An 18,411-nucleotide genomic window follows, 5' to 3' on the forward strand; every position below is an offset into this window, starting at 1 on the left:
CAGGAAAACATCTGTAAAAAATACAAACACATGGAGGCTAAACAATATACTACTTAATAACGAAGTGATCACTGAAGAGATCAAAGAGGAAATAAAAAAATACCTAGAAACAAATGACAATGGAGACACGACGACCCAAAACCTATGTGATGCAGCAAAAGCAGTTCTAAGAGGGAAGTTTATAGCAATACAATCCTACCTTAAGAAACAGGAAACATCCCGAATAAACAAGCTAACCTTGAACCTAAAGCAATTAGAGAAAGAAGAACAAAAAATCCACAAAGTTAGCAAAAGGAACGAAATCATAAATATCAGATCAGAAATAAATGAAAAAGAAATGAAGGAAATGATAGCAAAGATCAATAAAACTAAAAGCTGGTTCTTTGAGAAGATAAACAAAATTGATAAACCATTAGCCAGACTCATCAAGAAAAAAAGGGAGAAGACTCAAATCAATAGAATTAGAAATGAAAAAGGAGAAGTAACAACTGACACTGCAGAAATACAAGAGATCATGAGAGATTACTACAAGTAACTCTATGCCAATAAAATGGACAACCTGGAAGAAATGGACAAATTCTTAGAAATGCACAACCTACTAAGACTGAATCAGGAAGAAATAGAAAATAAGAACAGACCAATCACAAGCACTGAAATTGAAACTGTGATTAAAAATCTTCCAACAAACAAAAGCCCAGGACCAGATGGCTTCACAGGCGAATTCTATCAAACATTTAGAGAAGAGCTAACACCTATCCTTCTCAAACTCTTCCAAAATGTAGCAGACGGAGGAACACTCCCAAACTCATTCTACAAGGCCACCATCACCTTGATACCAAAACCAGACAAGGATGTCACAAAGAAAGAAAACTACAGGCCCATATCACTGAAGAACATAGACGCAAAAATCCTCAACAAAATACTAGCAAACAGAATCCAACAGCACATTAAAAGGATTATACACCATCATCAAGTGGGGTTTATTCCAGGAATGCAAGGATTCTTCAATATACACAAATCTATCAATGTGATACACCATACTAACAAATTGAAGGAGAAAAACCATATGATCATCTCAATAAATGCAGAGAAAGCTTTTGACAAAATTCAACACCCATTTATGATAAAAACCCTGCAGAAAGTAGGCATAGAGGGAACTTTCCACAACATAATAAAGGCCATATATGACAAACCCACAGCCAACATCATGCTCAATGGTGAAAAATTGAAAGCATTTCCACTAATATCAGGAATAAGACAAGTCTGCCCACGCTCACCACTCTTATTCAATATAGTTTTGGAAGTTTTAGCCATAGCAATCAGAGAAGAAAAGGAAATAAAAGGAATCCAAATCGGAAAAAAAGAAGTAAAGCTGTCACTGTTTGCAGATGACATGATACTATACATAGAGAATCCTAAAGATGCTACCAGAAAACTACTAGAGCTAATCAATGAAATGGTAAAGTAGCAGGATACAAAATTAAGGCACAGAAATCTCTGCCATTCCTATACACTAATGATGAAAAATCTGAAAGTGAAATAAAGCAAATACTCCCATTTACCACTGCAACAAAAAGAATAAAATATGTAGGAATAAACCTACCTAAGGAGACAAAAGACCTGTATGCAGAAAATTATAACACACTGAAGAAAGAAAATAAAGGTTATACAAATAGATGGAGAGATATACCATGTTCTTGGATTGGAAGAATTAACATTGTGAAAATGACTCTACTACCCAAAGCAATCTACAGATTCAATGCAATCCCTATCAAACTACCACTTGCATTTTTCACAGAACTAGAACAAAAAATTTCACAATTTGTATGGAAGCACAAAAGACCCCGAATAGCCAAAGCTACCTTAAGAACAAAAAATGGAGCTGGAGGAATCAGACTCCCTGATTTCAGACTATATGACAAAGCTACAGTAACAAAGACAGTATGGTACTGGCACAAAAACAGGAAGGTAGATCAATGGAACAGGATAGAAAGCCCAGAGATAAACCCACGCACATATTGTCCCTTATCTTTGATAAAGGAGGCAGGGATGTACAGTGGAGAAAGGACAGCCTCTTCAATAAGTGGTGCTGGGAAAACTGGACAGCTACATGTAAAAGTATGAGATTAGATCACTCCCTAACACCATACACAAAAATAAGCTCAAAATGGATTAAAGACCTAAACGTAAGGCCAGAAACTATCGAACTCTTAGAGGAAAACATAGGCAGAACACTCTATGACACAAATCACAGCAAGATCCTTTTGACCCACCTCCTAGAGAAATGGAAATAAAAACAAAAACAAATGGGACCTAATGAAACTTCAAAGCTTTGCACAGCAAAGGAAACCATAAACAAGACCAAAAGACAACCCTCAGAATGGGAGAAAATATTTGCAAATGAAGCAACTGACAAAGGATTAATCTCCAAAATTTACAAGCAGCTCATGCCACTCAATAACAAAAAAAACAAACAACCCAATCCAAAAATGGGCAGAAGACCTAAATAGACATTTCTCCAAAGAAGATATACAGACTGCCAACAAACACATGAAAGAATGCTCAACATCATTAATCATTAGAGAAATGCAAATCAAAACTACCATGAGATATCATCTCACACCAGTCAGAATGTCCATCATCAAAAAATCTAGAAACAATAAATGTTGGAGAGGGTGTGGAGAAAAGGGAACACTCTTGCACTGCTGGTGGGAATGTGAATTGGTACAGCCACTATGCAGAACAGTATGGAGGTTCCTTGAAAAACTACAAATGGAACTACCATATGACCCAGCAATCCCACTACTGGGCATATACCCTGAGAAAACCATAATTCAAAAAGAGTCATGTACCAAAATGTTCATTGCAGCTCTATTTACAATAGCCCGGAGATGGAAACAACCTAAGTGCTCATCATCGGATGAATGGATAAAGAAGATGTGGCACATATATACAATGGAATATTACTCAGCCATAAAAAGAAATGAAACTGAGCTATTTGTAATGAGGTAGATAGACATAGAGTCTGCCATACAGACTGAAGTAAGTCAGAAAGAGAAAGACAAATACCGTATGCTAACACATATATATGGAATTTAAGGGAAAAAATTGTCAAGAAGAACCTAGGGGTAAGAGAGGAATAAAGACACAGACCTACTAGAGAATGCTTGAGGATATGGGAAGGGGAAAGAGCAAGCTGTGACAAAGCGAGAGAGAGGCATGGACATATATACACTACCAAACGTAAGGTAGATAGCTAGTGGGAAGCAGCCGCATAGCACAGGGAGATCAGCTCGGTGCTTTGTGACCGCCTGGAGGGGTGGGATAGGGAGGGTGGGAGGGAGGGAGACGCAAGAGGGAAGAGATATGGGAACATATATATATATATGTATAACTGATTCACTTTGTTATAAAGCAGAAACTAACACACCATTGTAAAGCAATTATACTCCAATAAAGATTTAAAAAAAAAAAATTTTACTGTGGCTTGATTTGTGACCCAAGATGTGATCTATCCTGGAGAATGTTCTGTGCGCAGTTGAGAAGAAAGTGTAATCTGCTGTTTCTGGATGTAATGTCCTATAAATATCATTTAAATCTCTTTTGTCTATTGTGTCACTTAAAGCTTCTGTTTCCTTATTTATTTTCATTTTGGATGATCTGTCCATTGGTGTGAGGTGTTAAAGTCCCCCACTATTATTGTGTTACTGTCAATTTTCTATTTTAGAGCAGTTAGCAGTTGCCTTATGTATTGAGGTGTTCCTATGTTGGGTGCATATATATTTATAATTGTTATATCTTCTTCTTGGATTGATCCCTTGATCATTATGTAGTGTCCTTCCTTGTCTCTTGTAACATTTTTTATTTTAAAGTCTATTTTATCGATACGAGTATTGATACTCCAGCTTTCTTTTGATTTCCGTTTGCATGGAATATCTTTTTCCATCCCCTCGCTCTCAGTCTGTATGTGTCCCTAGGTCTGAAGTGGGTCTCTTGTAGACAGCATAATGATGGTTCTTGTTTTTGCATCTATTCAGCAAGCCTGTGTTTTTTTGGTTGGAGCATTTAATCCATTCACGTTTAAGGTAACTATCAATATGTATGTTCCTATCACCATTTTCTTAATTGTTTTGGGTTTGTTTTTGTAGGTCCTTTTCTTCTCTTGTGTCTCCCATTTAGAGAAGTTCCTTTAGCATTTGTTGTAGAGCTGGTTTGGTGGTGCTGAATTCTCTTAACTTTTGCTTGTCTGTAAAGCTTTTGATTTCTCCATCAAATCTGAATGATATCCTTGTCGGGTAGAGTAATCTTGGTTGTAGGTTTTTCCCCTTCATCACTTTAAGTATATCATGCCACTCCCTTCTGGCTTGTAGACTTTATGCTGAGAAATCAGCTGTTAACCTATGGGAGTTCCCTTGTATGTTATTTGTCATTTTTCCCTTGCTGCTTTTAATAATTTTTTTTTGTCTTTAATTTTTGCCAATTTGATTACTATGTGTCTCGGCGTGTTTCTCCTTGGGTTTATCCTGTATGGGACTCGCTGTGCTTCCTTGACTTGGGTGGCTCTTTCCTTTCCCGTGTTAGGGAAGTTTTCGACTATAATCTCTTCAAATATTTACTCTGGTCCTTTCTCTCTCTCTTCTCCTTCTGGGATTCCTATAATGTGAATGTTGTTGCATTTAATGTTGGCCCAGAGGTCTCTTAGGCTGTTTTCATTTCTTTTCATTCTTTTTTTCTTTATTCTGTTCTGCAGCACTGAATTCCACCATTCTGTCTTCCAGCTCACTTTTCCGTTCTTCTGCCTCAGTTATTCTGCTATTGATTCCTTCTAGTGTAGTTTTCATTTCAGTTATTGTATTGTTCATCTGTTTGTTGTTTAATTCTTCTAGGTCTTTGTTAAACATTTCTTGCATCTTCTTGATCTTTGCCTCCATTCTTTTTCTGAGGTCCTGGATCATCTTCACTCTCATTATTCTGAATTCTTTTTCTGGAAGGCTGCCTATCTCCATCATTTAGTTGTTTTTCTGGGGTTTTATCTTGTTCCTTCATCTGGTACATAGCCCTCTGCCTTTTCATCTTGTCTATCTTTCTGTGAATGTGGTTTTTGTTCCACAGGCTGTACGATTGTAGTTCTTCTTGCTTCTGCTGTTTGCCCTCTGCCTTTTAAATAAAATCAAGAATACTATCTTTTACCCTAAATGCTATGTAGAATCCAATGACTTCTGCTAATTCTCACTGACAGCTCCAAATCTCTGATTTTTATGTCTCAGTTCCAGTAGCTATTCTCTTTTTTATGCTCTATACCAAACCAAATGTGGGACTCAGCCTGATTTCCTTGATTACTCCTTCTCCAAACTACTCACTCAAGGTCAATTTCTGTCATAGCCTTGAATGAAGGTTTGGGCTCACACTGGTATGTTCAATATATTACTGTACTAAGTGAACCATGTCCCCTGGAGTTGTGTACTAAGGGGGTTTACATAGAACAATACAAACACTTTCAACTGTCACATGTAGTCCTGGGCATTATTAAACACCCCAAAGCTGGAATGTCCCACTTCCTTTAGAGCCTGCAGCCTCCTGCCACATGGTTTGGCAGGCTGTCCCCTCAACACAGACACTTTTATCTGCCTCCTTCCCTTCCTCTTTTTTTGCTCACTGACACCCAGATATCCCTATTTATTTCTTATTCATGCTTTCCTTGAGGGCATCACCTTCCACCTGACAAAGCAGTTTATGAAGGTATTTTTCTAGACCAGGTCGTTCCCTTTACAACAGGAATCCTCATGTTAGTTAATAAAATATTACCTTCTCTCTGCTACATTTACACAATGTGCTTTTATCACCACAAAATATGGATTCAAATATATACTTAATTCAATCTATTTCACAAATATTTATTGAGCTCTGGGTAATGGTTTTCAAGAAATCCAGAGGAATCAATCATGGATAGTGCCCTGGAGATATTTAGCCCTTTTTAGCCCACTACAAGTACTGTGTCAAAAGGGATAAATGATATGAGACATCAAGATGAAGTGCTATGAGCATTCAGATGTAGATTAACCCTATTTGAATAGGTCCAGGGAAATGTTTTCAAGACTTAATAATTCCATATTCAATTTTGAAATGGCTGGTTGTTAAGTCAGTGAAACCAGACAGACTATTTAGCAACATAAGGAAAAGTACTAAAAGACATGTCTCTTTCAGGAATTTTACAAATTGTTATAACTTTGAGCTTTATACTCAGATGGCTTATAAAGAACTGAAGTTTTGCCATCTGCAAATTCCATTTAATTCCTAGGCCACTCTAAGCATGTAACTAAGGCAAAGTAATGATGACTATGTAAGCAAATTATGTATATTAAGAAAAAAGGCAAATACACATGCAAGGAAGTTGTTAACTTATAAAATGATAAAAATTATTAAATATAAGAATCTGTGATTGTTTTGTATCTGATTAGGTAATTTGATTTTTTTTCATTATTTTGGCAGAAGGATGATCGAAATGAAATGATTCTGCTAAATTAAGAGGATATCAACAGGGGAAAAACAACTCTCTCTGTAATCAAGTTTATGTAGAGAACAATGCCCTGTGATTACAAGGCAGAAAAGATGGAGACACAGGAAACACTCACTACTAAAGCAAATTAGGTCATTAATCTTCTGGCTATTGAAATAAACAACATATCCAAGTAGTTATCTATCTAACTTGGTATCACTAATGATAACAGCTCTAAACACATGTCAAAAAGGAGACTTTTAGATATTGGATTCAGTTTTTTCCCCATGCTATCAGTTGCTGGCTTTTAGGGTCTCCTGTTGGATGCCGAGTATTTCAGAGATAGAATGGATTTTAGGAGGTAAACTTTTCACTAAGGACAGGCATCTCTGCTTCTACAACTTTATCTGGTGGTAAAATAGCATAAATGCTTTCGACATTAAATAAATGTTTATTAAGTGTCCACCTATGACAGCACTGTGTGAGGGGGTTGGTTGGACTTTAGGGAATCAGATGGCCCCCATCCTCCTAGAGCTCACTGTTTAGTAAAGAAGGGCCTAGTTACATACTAAGCAGCCCTGTTTCTTTTCTAGTTGACTCTAAATATCAGAAAATTTTTTTCTTTTATTGAACGTAAATCTGTCTTCTTAAAACTTCTATCCAAGTTAGGCTTTCTGGAAACATGAAAAATAAATTGAATCTGTCCTAAATCTCATCCTACAGGCAGAAGAGACCTTTGAAAGATTAATTCATCAAAGTCACTAAAAAAAAATGTTAATAGGACAGGGCAAAATACATCAATAGAATCCTGCAGCCTACCATTAGTAAATTCCATCTTAGTTAACATCATTTTCCACATACCAAAAAATTTTTTTACAGAAGCATGCTCATTGGTGATGCCAACTACAAATCAGCACTTGCCATCTGCCTCTACCAGGATGAGGTCGCTAGCCACTAAAGCCACTGACCTTCAACACACCCTGAAAGGAGTTCAGGGTGGAGATCAGGAATGAGGCACACTGTGTTCTGGGAAAAACTGGCAGAACAGGCCTCCAGAAAGTTAGATATTTTCAAGACAAGATTTTATGAGCACAAATTCCTGCATCTTCTCATACCTAGAAAAGCACTAAAATCATTAACAGTGACCTCTGCTCCTCATGACTAGTAGCAGTCTTCTGTCCAAATGTGTGCTGACTGCACGTGCCCCCCGCCCTTCACTAAAATCATATATAATACTGCCATGCCCCTTCCTCTTTGGAGCAGTTCCTCAAAGCTATCTGAGATGCTGTCTCCTGGGCTATAGTCATCATTTTGCCCCAAATAAAACTTAACTCACAACTCTCATGTAGTGAGATTTTTTTTCAGTCAACAGTGATCACTGAAATATATAATAATAAAAGAAAGGATAAGAAAGATGGTATATTCATTTCATGCAATATTATGAAAACATTTGACTTTTATTTAACTGTTTACACAAGAGTGTGTAATAATATAGGAACTTTCATAAAGTAGAACATTAAGTGAGAAAAAAATTCCAGAGAGACCAAATAGTTGCATATTGAACACATGAGTCTATCTCCATTCCCTCACAAAACGCTACTACACCTCCAGTAAAGAAAATTTTAAAGTAATTTTAGTAATTTTAAAGTAAATTTTAGTAATTTTTAAAGTAATGCCAAAAGCACAAAGGATATGGGAAAGAAGAAGACAGTAGAAGGGAAACAATAAAAATAAAATTTTGGATTTGAAAAGTAACCAATTTAACAGAACAAAAAGATATGATTGAGGGAGCCAAATCATTAGCTGACTTACACTGCATAATCCCAGAAAGACTCAGAAACTGGAAATTGTACTAAAGGTAGGGGTATAGGTGGGACTAAAGGATTAGTTGGAATCTATACATATATGTGTATATACATGCTTACTTTTATTTGCTTTTATTTAAAAAGAGGGAAAGATAGGGCTTCCCTGGTGGCACAGTGGTTGAGAGTCCGCCTGCCGATGCAGGGGACGCGGGTTCGTGCCCCGCTCCGGGAGGATCCCACATGCCGCGGAGCGGCTGGGCCCGTGGGCCATGGCCGCTGGGCCTGCGCGTCCGGAGCCTGTGCTCCGCAGCGGGAGAGGCCACAACGGTGAGAGGTCCGCGTACCGCAAAAAAAAAAAAAAGAGGGAAAGATAAACCAAAAGAGAGAAAAGGAGAGAAATAACTTCAAAATTCTGAAGAAAAAAATATTCCCTACCTAGACTTCTATGCCTAGAAACTATTAATCAAGAGTGAAGGCAAAATAAGGACATTTTCAGACATATAAAGTCTCAAAAAGTATACTTCCATGAATTATTTCTCAGGAAGCCACAGAATGATGTTCCAGCAAAACAAGGTTATAAACCTACAAATAGGAAAATGTGAAATCCAGAAAAAAAGAGGATCCCATTCAGGAAAAAGGTGAAGTGAGTCCTTAGGATGACTGTGAAAGGAAGAAAGTCCCAGGACCAGCTGAGCATCAGGCTCAGAGGTCAGATGGCTCCAGATCAGTCACCAAAATATGTCACCTAAATATTTCACCAAGAAAACAATGAAACTGAGGGACTGCTTTATGTGTTTGAATGAATTGATGAGCAATTTACTTAATGATAAGCACATTAAAAACTAAGCAATAAAAAAGATCTCTACTGAAAACAAAAAAATTTCACCAGAAAGGAAATATGACAATAGTATACTGAAGACCTAGAATGTAAATAATATTTATAAAATCATCATAGTACTATAGACACTAAATATTTATTTAACCAAAAATTTGTGACATAACAACATGGGAGAAAACAAAGTAGATGTGGGTAGATGTGTAAGTAGGGAGTGGGGTGAAGGGTAATGCTGGAGCTAGAGACCAAATCCTCATCTTCCATAATAGGACGTCAACAGATCTAGAAAGTCATGTCACAGAAAAATCTGTTATTGTAAATACAAAAATAAATTCCAGAAGAAACAGCTAAAACAGTCAAAAGTAGTTGCTTCTGAAAAAAATCTGAAAGCGAATATATATATATATATATATATATATGTATAACTGAATCATTTTTCTGTACACCTGAAACTAACACAACATTGTAAATCGACCATACGTCAATTAAAAAAAAAGTAGTTGCACCTGGGGTTGGAAATAATAGGACAGAGACTGATAATTTTCATTATAAGTTTTGAAGAATAATTTGATAAAATCTTTTAAAAATAAATGATATTTGCATATTTTTATTTAAAATAATTAAATCTAAAAATGATCTCTAAATACACTACATAGAAGTCTCAAAACTAAGGGCAAGAAATATACACAAATGTCAATGAAGTTTATGTTTAGATTATTCATTTTGTATACTTTTCTGGGTGATTCAAATTTTCTTTCATGAACATATAGTACTGATATAATAAAAATTTTAAATAAAAAGGAACCAAGTTGAGCACAATTTGTTCTTTGAACTTCTGATGTTTCCTAATATTTAACACATTATTTCTATGTACACAATAATCTACTCTTCAATTCTCTTCCAGATTCTAGGAATTGTTGTTAAATTCAGTATTCTTTTCCTAGAAGATGCATCCCTCTACCCACATCTAACACACACACACACACACACACACACACACACACACACACACACCCCTTTCACGAATTGAAACAGTTGTTATCCATCTCTGCATCCTATTCATCCCCATTCTACAGGGCCCTTCAGAATAACAATATTTTGCCTGTGGCCACAACCATAAGTTTTTCATACCCTAGAATACAGTTTAATTAAGACTAAACAATTGAACTTAAAACAATTCGGCACTCTCTTATTCATCTTTTCACAGTAGTCTGGTATTTATGCTATATTTTTCCAATCTAAAGATTCACCTTTTTATTGGAAAAATAGGTGAATATTCATGTATTTTCACCATGATTATTTAAATTTCTGTGAGATTTGAATTATCTTTTCAAACTAAGTTTAGATTATTATCAAAAGTCTGTTTATGAAAAGGAGAACTTTCATTTTTAAAAAGTTCATCTTACCTAAGGCCTTAAAATATCAAATACATTTCTATACCTTCTTTCATATGCACTTCCTTATATCTCCTCCCATCATCACTGTCTGAGCTCAAACTCTCCTCAGTGTTCCTCTGGATTACTGAAATAACATTAAAAATAGTCTCCTGCGTGCCAAGAGTTCCCTCTCCAAATCACTATCTGGATTTGGAACCCTGTTCCAAATGGCTTTGTACTTTCCTGCCTTCTATGTCTTCCTTACGATTTTCAAATTATTCTGATGCTTGGAAACCTCTTCCCCACTCCCATATCTGTTACTCAAAGTACTGGATCATTTCTCACTGTCTAGATCAAATTCCAACTCTGTGAACCATACCCAAATTTTACTACTTGGAATTAGTCTCATTCCTTAGCTATTTTCCCTCTAAAACATTTTTGTACCTCTATTATTGTTCTTGTATCAATCTGATTCAAGTTGTATGTCATCTCTGAGTCACCCAAAACATCTAGTATAGAACCTTATTCTTAGTAGAGGCACAAAAGATGCTGAATTAAATTTTAGCTCAAATGGCACAAAGTTGGATCAAGCCAAAAATATCTGATAATACCAAAAGTAAGACTTATTAGAAGACTGCTTACTTTGCAACCATTGTAACTCATCTTTCATAAAAAATTTTTTTAATTTTAAATTTATTTACCTTATAGACATTTGAAATTGTTTAAACTTCAAGATCCTACTTATTACTTTGTTTGGAGAGATGCTAATTCACACAGACACATTTATCTTCTTTGGCTCATTTTTGCTTCCTACGGGAAATCTATTTTTCTGATATCTTGATGAAAGAAAATTAGTCTGTCCACTGAGGTGAATAATGCCTTAGATAAAGGACAAGTCAATGTCTAGATAGCTATAAAATTCCACTGTTGCACTCCATTTCCTCACAGAACGTTTCAGGGAAATGAACGGAAATTAGCTCAAAAGACTCCAACACTTTATCACACTTTTGGCATTTTATAAAAACATGTAAATAGGAGAACAAACCATGCTTTGAATTTCAGGTTATTTTTGCAAAACTGACCAGAACTCTATCACCAAAAATATTGAGGAATAAAAAAACAAGTTTAGAACCAAGAATGCCAATAATAATCCCATAATCCAACTTTTTTTAATTGGCCTTCCTAAGCCTCCAGTGGAAAAGCCCTATTTTCACATTACGAATTGCCACAAAGATGAAATATTTAAATTTCATAAACTTAGTCCACTAAAAATTTTGCACATACAGTTTTTAACAAATAAAATTTTAATGTTTCCTGTAAGAGCTTAATTCAATTTAGATACAGCTAAACTGCATTCTTTTATTTCCTTAAATAAGAAACTACATAATATTTATAGTATTTCTCCAAATGATTGGGATAAAATATGTTCAGAATGTCCTCAACTCACTTAATACATTCTGTATCAGTCAAGGTACTCCAAAGAAACAGAATCAAGAATGAATACACACACATACCTACACACACACACCTACACACACACACACACAAGTACATAAAGAGAGAGAGATTTATTTTAAGGAATTGGCTCACATGACTGTCAAGGCCAGTGAGTCTGAAATCTGTAGGGCAGGCTGGCCTGCTGGAGGCACAGACAGGAGCTGGAAATTGCAGTGAGTCTGAAATTTGTAGGGCAGGCCAACAGGCTGGAAACTCAAGTACGATTTCTGTTTCAGTTGTTAGGTAAAATTCCTTCTCCAGAAAACCTCTGATTTTGCTCTTAAGGCCTTTAGTTTATTGGATGAGGTCCACCCACATTATGGAGAGTAACCTTCTTTATTTAAAGTCAACTGATTGTAAATGTTAATCACATTATAAATACCTTCATAGCAACATCTAGACTATTATTTGACCAAACCACTGGGGACAACAGCCTAGCCAAGTTGACACATAAAGTTAACCATCATGCATTGTCAGTAAATATTTATTGAGTATCTCCTAAGGGCCTAGTACTACTCCAGACACAGACCTTACCCTCAAGCTATCACATTACCATATAGAACACAAACAAGTAAATCAACAATTACATGACAGTGTGCAAAGTGCTATGCTAAGGTGCTAAAAAGGCTAGATTAAGGGCATTAAATTCAACTCCAGTGATTCTGAGAACCATTAGAAGAAAGGTAATGATTGAACCAAATTTAGAAGGATGAGTAACAGTTACTAAGCTAGGCAGGAGAAAAGGGGGGGACAAAGTCATATGCAAAATGATCTGTGTGAAAAAAAAAAAAAAAGATGCAGGTGTATTTGACTTGTCTAGAGCAAAGAATGCATAAGCCAGCAAGGCAGAAAATTGAGCTGAATAAGTGGTCAGGTGCCAGAACAAAAAGGGCTTTATGTGCCAAGCCATGGTATCTGAACCATATCCTGAAGGCTATGATAATTCATCTAAACAGAGTTATACAATCAAATAAGCATATCAGAAAAATAACTTGTACTGCAAGGCTAAGAGTTGGGAGAGTGGGGGTGAGAAGGAACTCAGAGCAGAGAGACCAGTCTGAAGAGTGGCAACAGATAGCTGAGAAATTGTGAAGACCTGCAGCAGTGGAATGAGAAGGAGCAGAGAGACTTTAGGAAGTAAAATAAGTAGGATTTAGTGACTAACTGATGTGGGCTGAGGAAGCTGGGGGCATATGTGATGACTTCAGGTTTGGGGTTTGGATAAATATGAGCATGATTGAGCCACATAAAAAATCCTGGTTAAAGAGGTAAAGCATGATGAGAAAGGCAGAATACGGTAAAAGGAGAAAATAAAGTGAAGAATACTCCAGCAGCTAGAGCAGATGGTGAAAACAATTTCATAGATTTCTCTAAATTTCCTTATACATGGCCAAACCATGCTTTGTGCAGGACAAAATAGGCTGCTTAATAACAAAAGTAAAACTTTACGGTACATTTGGTAGTCAAGAATTTACTTGTAAAAGAAATTACTCTGCTAATTTACTTTTGCCTCTTCAGAAACGTGTACAAAGCCCTCCAAAATTCTGAATGGATTAGGTGATAAATAGGGCAACAGTTAGCTTCCTGCCCAGAACTTGAAAACAAAATTTCCCTCTAATAATTAAACAATAAAAAAACACATAGTGAAATATATCAGAAATATGTAGAATCTTAAATAAACAGATTGCTAAGTGTATTAACAAATCTAAACAATGCGTCTATTTAGAATTGGAGAAGAAATAAGTGTTGTGGAACTAAACATAGGTAGGAGCCATCTAAGCATTTCTCAAGGAGAAAGACACCCAGTGAAGATGAACATCTGGTCTTCCTGGCACGTATATTCCTACTACTGAGATGCAAGAAGAAAGCTATTAAAATCTGATGCAATTAAAAATTCAAATTAAAACTCCCTTTCCTTTGATTACAGACATTTTACTGGGTCACATGATAAAAATTTGGCTTCTGAAGTAGATATCTATTTTTAGTCCGTCCCATACCCATCTCTTCTTCCGAACAGAACTCCACATTGCCCAAACTCTTCCTCTTCTTCAGGGAATAGCTTGTTCTCTTACTCCAGCAATGTAACATAATACCTGCCATGTTCTTAAAATCTCAGCCCCTTAGTAACAAAAGAAAACAAAGGAAGACGGAGCCAGAGAATGGAGAGGAGCAATGTCCTGATGAAATCATCTGAGCCCTTGGGTCAAACTATACCTGAAAGCCAGCCATACTTCTAGACTTTCCAGTTATATGAAGTATTCAGTTACATATTTTTGTTTATGCCAGCCTGAGTTTCATTTTCTAGAACTTGCAACTTTGAGTTTTAACTAATACTATGTATGCATCATTACGTAACGTCTAGGGGATACACCCCATCTCAAGCCACTCGTGAACCTGAAGCTCTATACACAATGAGTTGTTTCTGGTCTTATAAAAAATTAACTTAAACACCAAACTGACAATACTAACATAGTACTCCAGTTAATAAAGTAATCAAGTCTGACCTTCAAGTCCATTAAAGTCCATAAATAGTCAACTGAGATGAATACATTCTTCTCAAATTATGGTCTTTTTCAAAATTATAAAATAGAAGAAGTAGAGATTTTCATCTATTTCATTTCCCTAATTAGAGGAAATGGAAGTGATTTAATTCTTTTTTTTTTTTTTTCGATATGTGGGCCTCTCACTGTTATGGCCTCTCCCGTTGCGGAGCACAGGCTCCAGACGCGCAGGCTCAGCGGCCATGGCTCACGGACCCAACCGCTCCGCCGCATGTGGGATCTTCCCGGACCGGGCCACGAACCCGCGTCCCCTGCATCAGCAGGCGGACTCTCAACCACTGCGCCACCAGGGAAGCCCCGATTTAATGTTTTTTTAATCTTAATTCATATAGTGACTACTGAAGTTCAGTTTCTACAAAACATTTCTATGAGAAATTCTTGAAGCTGTTTATCAATCTGTAAAACAAGATGGCTGAAAAATCTCAGTGTGCAATCATGCAGAGTGGCTAGGAGATGATAAGTGTGACCCTCAAAATACCTTCCAATTAGAAATGCAAACATGTCTGAAAGTCAAGAACACTGCAGCTCCCTCCCACATAGGAGATTCCTTTTTTTTATATTTAAGAAAATTACTCCAATGTCTCATTATTGAGTTAAAGCATTATTGAGTAAAGCATTCATAAATGCAAGTCAGAGACAGGGTAGATGATCTCCAAAAGTGGAATAAAATAAACTAAATGAAATTTAGCTCAATTATGCATTAAATGTGCTTATGAAGGCACAGCTCAAAAACAAAATAAATTATGTATGGAATAGAGTTATGTTACTGTTTTGATATCAAAACCAAAATGTCTCATAAAGTCCACATGTACAGAGTTGTTAGTAAATACAGTAAAAAAAAGGACAAGCTTGACTATTTTTCACAGTGATTATATTTTTAAATTTCTCATAAATTTTATAAAAAGTTTTATCCCATGGCAATTACTTGTTTTCCCCTTTCCTACTATAAAGGTAATGATTGAACCAAACCAAACCAAACCAATCTTGAATCAATGACTACATAAATTTGATTATTTTAGGTCACATATCATGATTTCAAATCACTATTCTGTAAAACTTTGGAAACAGGAAGTCTTTATTATATATCCTACACAATCCTGCATATTAATAAAAAATTATAGTAAATAATGAGGTCATCTTCAAATTTTATACCATGTACTATCCAACCTCATTAGGGTAGGTGCAGAAGGAATTTGGAGAAGAGTATCTAGCAGAAATAATGTGTCTATATAATCTTCCTCAGTCAAGGTGTTATGGGTCATAGCATTTGAACTGTATCATAACAGATCATCAAGAAAAGATGACGGAGGGACTTCTCTGGCGGTCCAGTGGTTAAGAATCCACCTTCCAATGCAGGGGACTTGGGTTTGATCCCTGGTCGGGGAACTAAGATCCTACATGCTGCGGGACAACTAAGCCCACATGCTGCGACTACTGAGCCCACGTGCTCTAGAGCCTGCGCTGCAACAAAAGATCCTGCATGCTGCAACAAAGATCCCACAGGCTGTGACTAAGACCCTACGCAGTCAAATACATAAATAAATAAATAAGTAAATAAATATTTTTTTTAAAAAAGATGATGGGATTTCCCTGGTGGTGCAGTGGTTAAGAATCTGCCTGCCAATGCAGGGGACACAGGTTCGAGCCCTGGTCTGGGAGCATCCCACATGCCAAGAAGCAACTAAGCCCATGCGCCACAACTACTGAGCCTGTGCTCTAGAGCCCGTGAGCCACAACTACTGAGCCCGCATGCCACAGCTACTGAAGCCCATGTGTCTAGAGCCCATGCTCCACAACAGAGACAAGCAACTGCAATGAGAAGCCCGCGCACCGCAACAAACAGTGGCCCACACTAGCCACAACTAGAGAAAGCCCGTGTGCAGCAATGAAGACCCAACACAACCAAAAATAAATAAATAAGTTTATTTATTTAAAAAAAAGATGATGGATAGTGTATTCTAAATAGCAAAGCCACAACATAAAGAGATAATTAATAACAATACCAGCTACCATTGACCAAACATTTTCTCTATGCTAGATATGCTTTATCATATTAAACTTATTTAATATTTACAAATGTTTAATGGTAGTCTAAATTTGCACACCAGATAAGTGTCCCTCTCCTCCATAGCAACCATTGACTGTGCAATTAAAATCTGTGCCTTGGAAAATATGACTAGATGTTACATGACATCAATCTTTCAGAAGGTTCACAAATAGTTGAGACCATCAATGAATGCCTAAGTTGATAATACTGATAACCTCCCTCGTGTCATACCCTCACTTCCACCTCAAACACTAGTATTCCAATAGCTCATCATTTCTTCTTTTTTTTTTTTTTGCTTTTTTAAACTTACCTTTATTTTAGGCAGTTTAGACATACTTAATAATTAGAAAACAATTTAATTTCTTCATTTCATTGAGCAAAATACAAGGCAAATTAATAAAAACAAGCATTTTATTGTAATTGAAGGAAGATGCAACTTATTGCAATTATAAAGTTATATTACAAATTGGAAAATTAGGCTACACCTCCCGAACACACATTAGCATTTATTTTATATTTGTATGTGTGTATCTATCTTATATATTGATCTATATGGATGAAGGTATGAAGGGAAAAGTAAAATAAATTCTGTTAGAATTTTAGAAGGACTTGCGCTAACGCTTAAAAACGTTAAGAGTAATGGCTAAAACTAATTTGCACATACTGAGTGACTTTTTCCAAATACTTTATCTATGTAAATTCTTTTATCCTCAGGTTACCCTGTAAGGTTTATACTATTGTTTAACTCCTTTTTACATAAAGAAAATAAGACACAGAGAAGTTAAGAAACATGCCTAACTCACATAGCTAAAAAAAAGGCAGAACTGGAATATAAATCCATGTATGCTGGCTCCAGTATTTATAACTTTCATTATTTTTTAAATTAATTTTTATTGGAGTGTAGTTGATTTACAATGATGTGTTAGTTTCTGCTGTACAGCAGAATGAATCAGTTATACATATACATATATCCACTCTTTTTTAGATTCTTTTCCCATATAGGTCATTACAGAGTATTGAGTAGAGTTCCCTGTGCTATAGAGTAGGTTCATATTAGTTATCTAGTTTATATATAGTAGTGTGTATATGACAATCCCAATCTCCCAATTTATCCCTCCCCTCCACTTTCCCCCTTGGTAACCATCATTTCTTCATGCCCAGCCTTAGTTCTCTTTCAATGCCGCAACAAAGGGAAAGAAAAAAGTGATAATTCTAGCTCCAAGTAGAGGGTCCTTCTCTCTTTTACATACATATGTACATATTATGTATATACATGTGTGTACAGCTACATTTCACAAGTAATATTCAACAATAAGCAATGCCAAAATTAGCTGATTAATTTGCTAGATTACGGGGAAACTTAACCAGTGTCCATCAGCATACTGCCCTCTTGAGGCAGGAATTCCTCCTTCAAGATCTCATATTTCCTTATTGGCCTTGTAAATGCTTTTGCCTCAAGGACAGTGAGAGGTATGGTATCCTAAGTTTTTATTCATCATTTAAGGAAGTAATAGTGAAATAAGTCTTATTAGTTGAAACTTTCTTTCCAAACAGTCCTTATTTGGAGACCTTGTTGATCTGGGATTGGAAGGACCAGAACCCTATCTACCTGGCCCTCCCCTCAGTTGCTACAGCAGCTAGTAGGAGAACTTCAGAGAGCTGCTAGAAATCACTGATGAAGGCGCACTAAACTGGGAGAGCAAAGGCCTGGGTCAGAGATTATAAAAGTGCAACACAATGGGCCAAATCTGCCCTGTAAGTGACTCACACTGTTTTTGTTTTTCTTTTTCTTTG

This window comes from Grampus griseus (genome assembly GCF_964374135.1).
Source record: "Grampus griseus genome assembly, chromosome: 5".
In the NCBI taxonomy this organism is placed as follows: domain Eukaryota; kingdom Metazoa; phylum Chordata; class Mammalia; order Artiodactyla; family Delphinidae; genus Grampus; species Grampus griseus.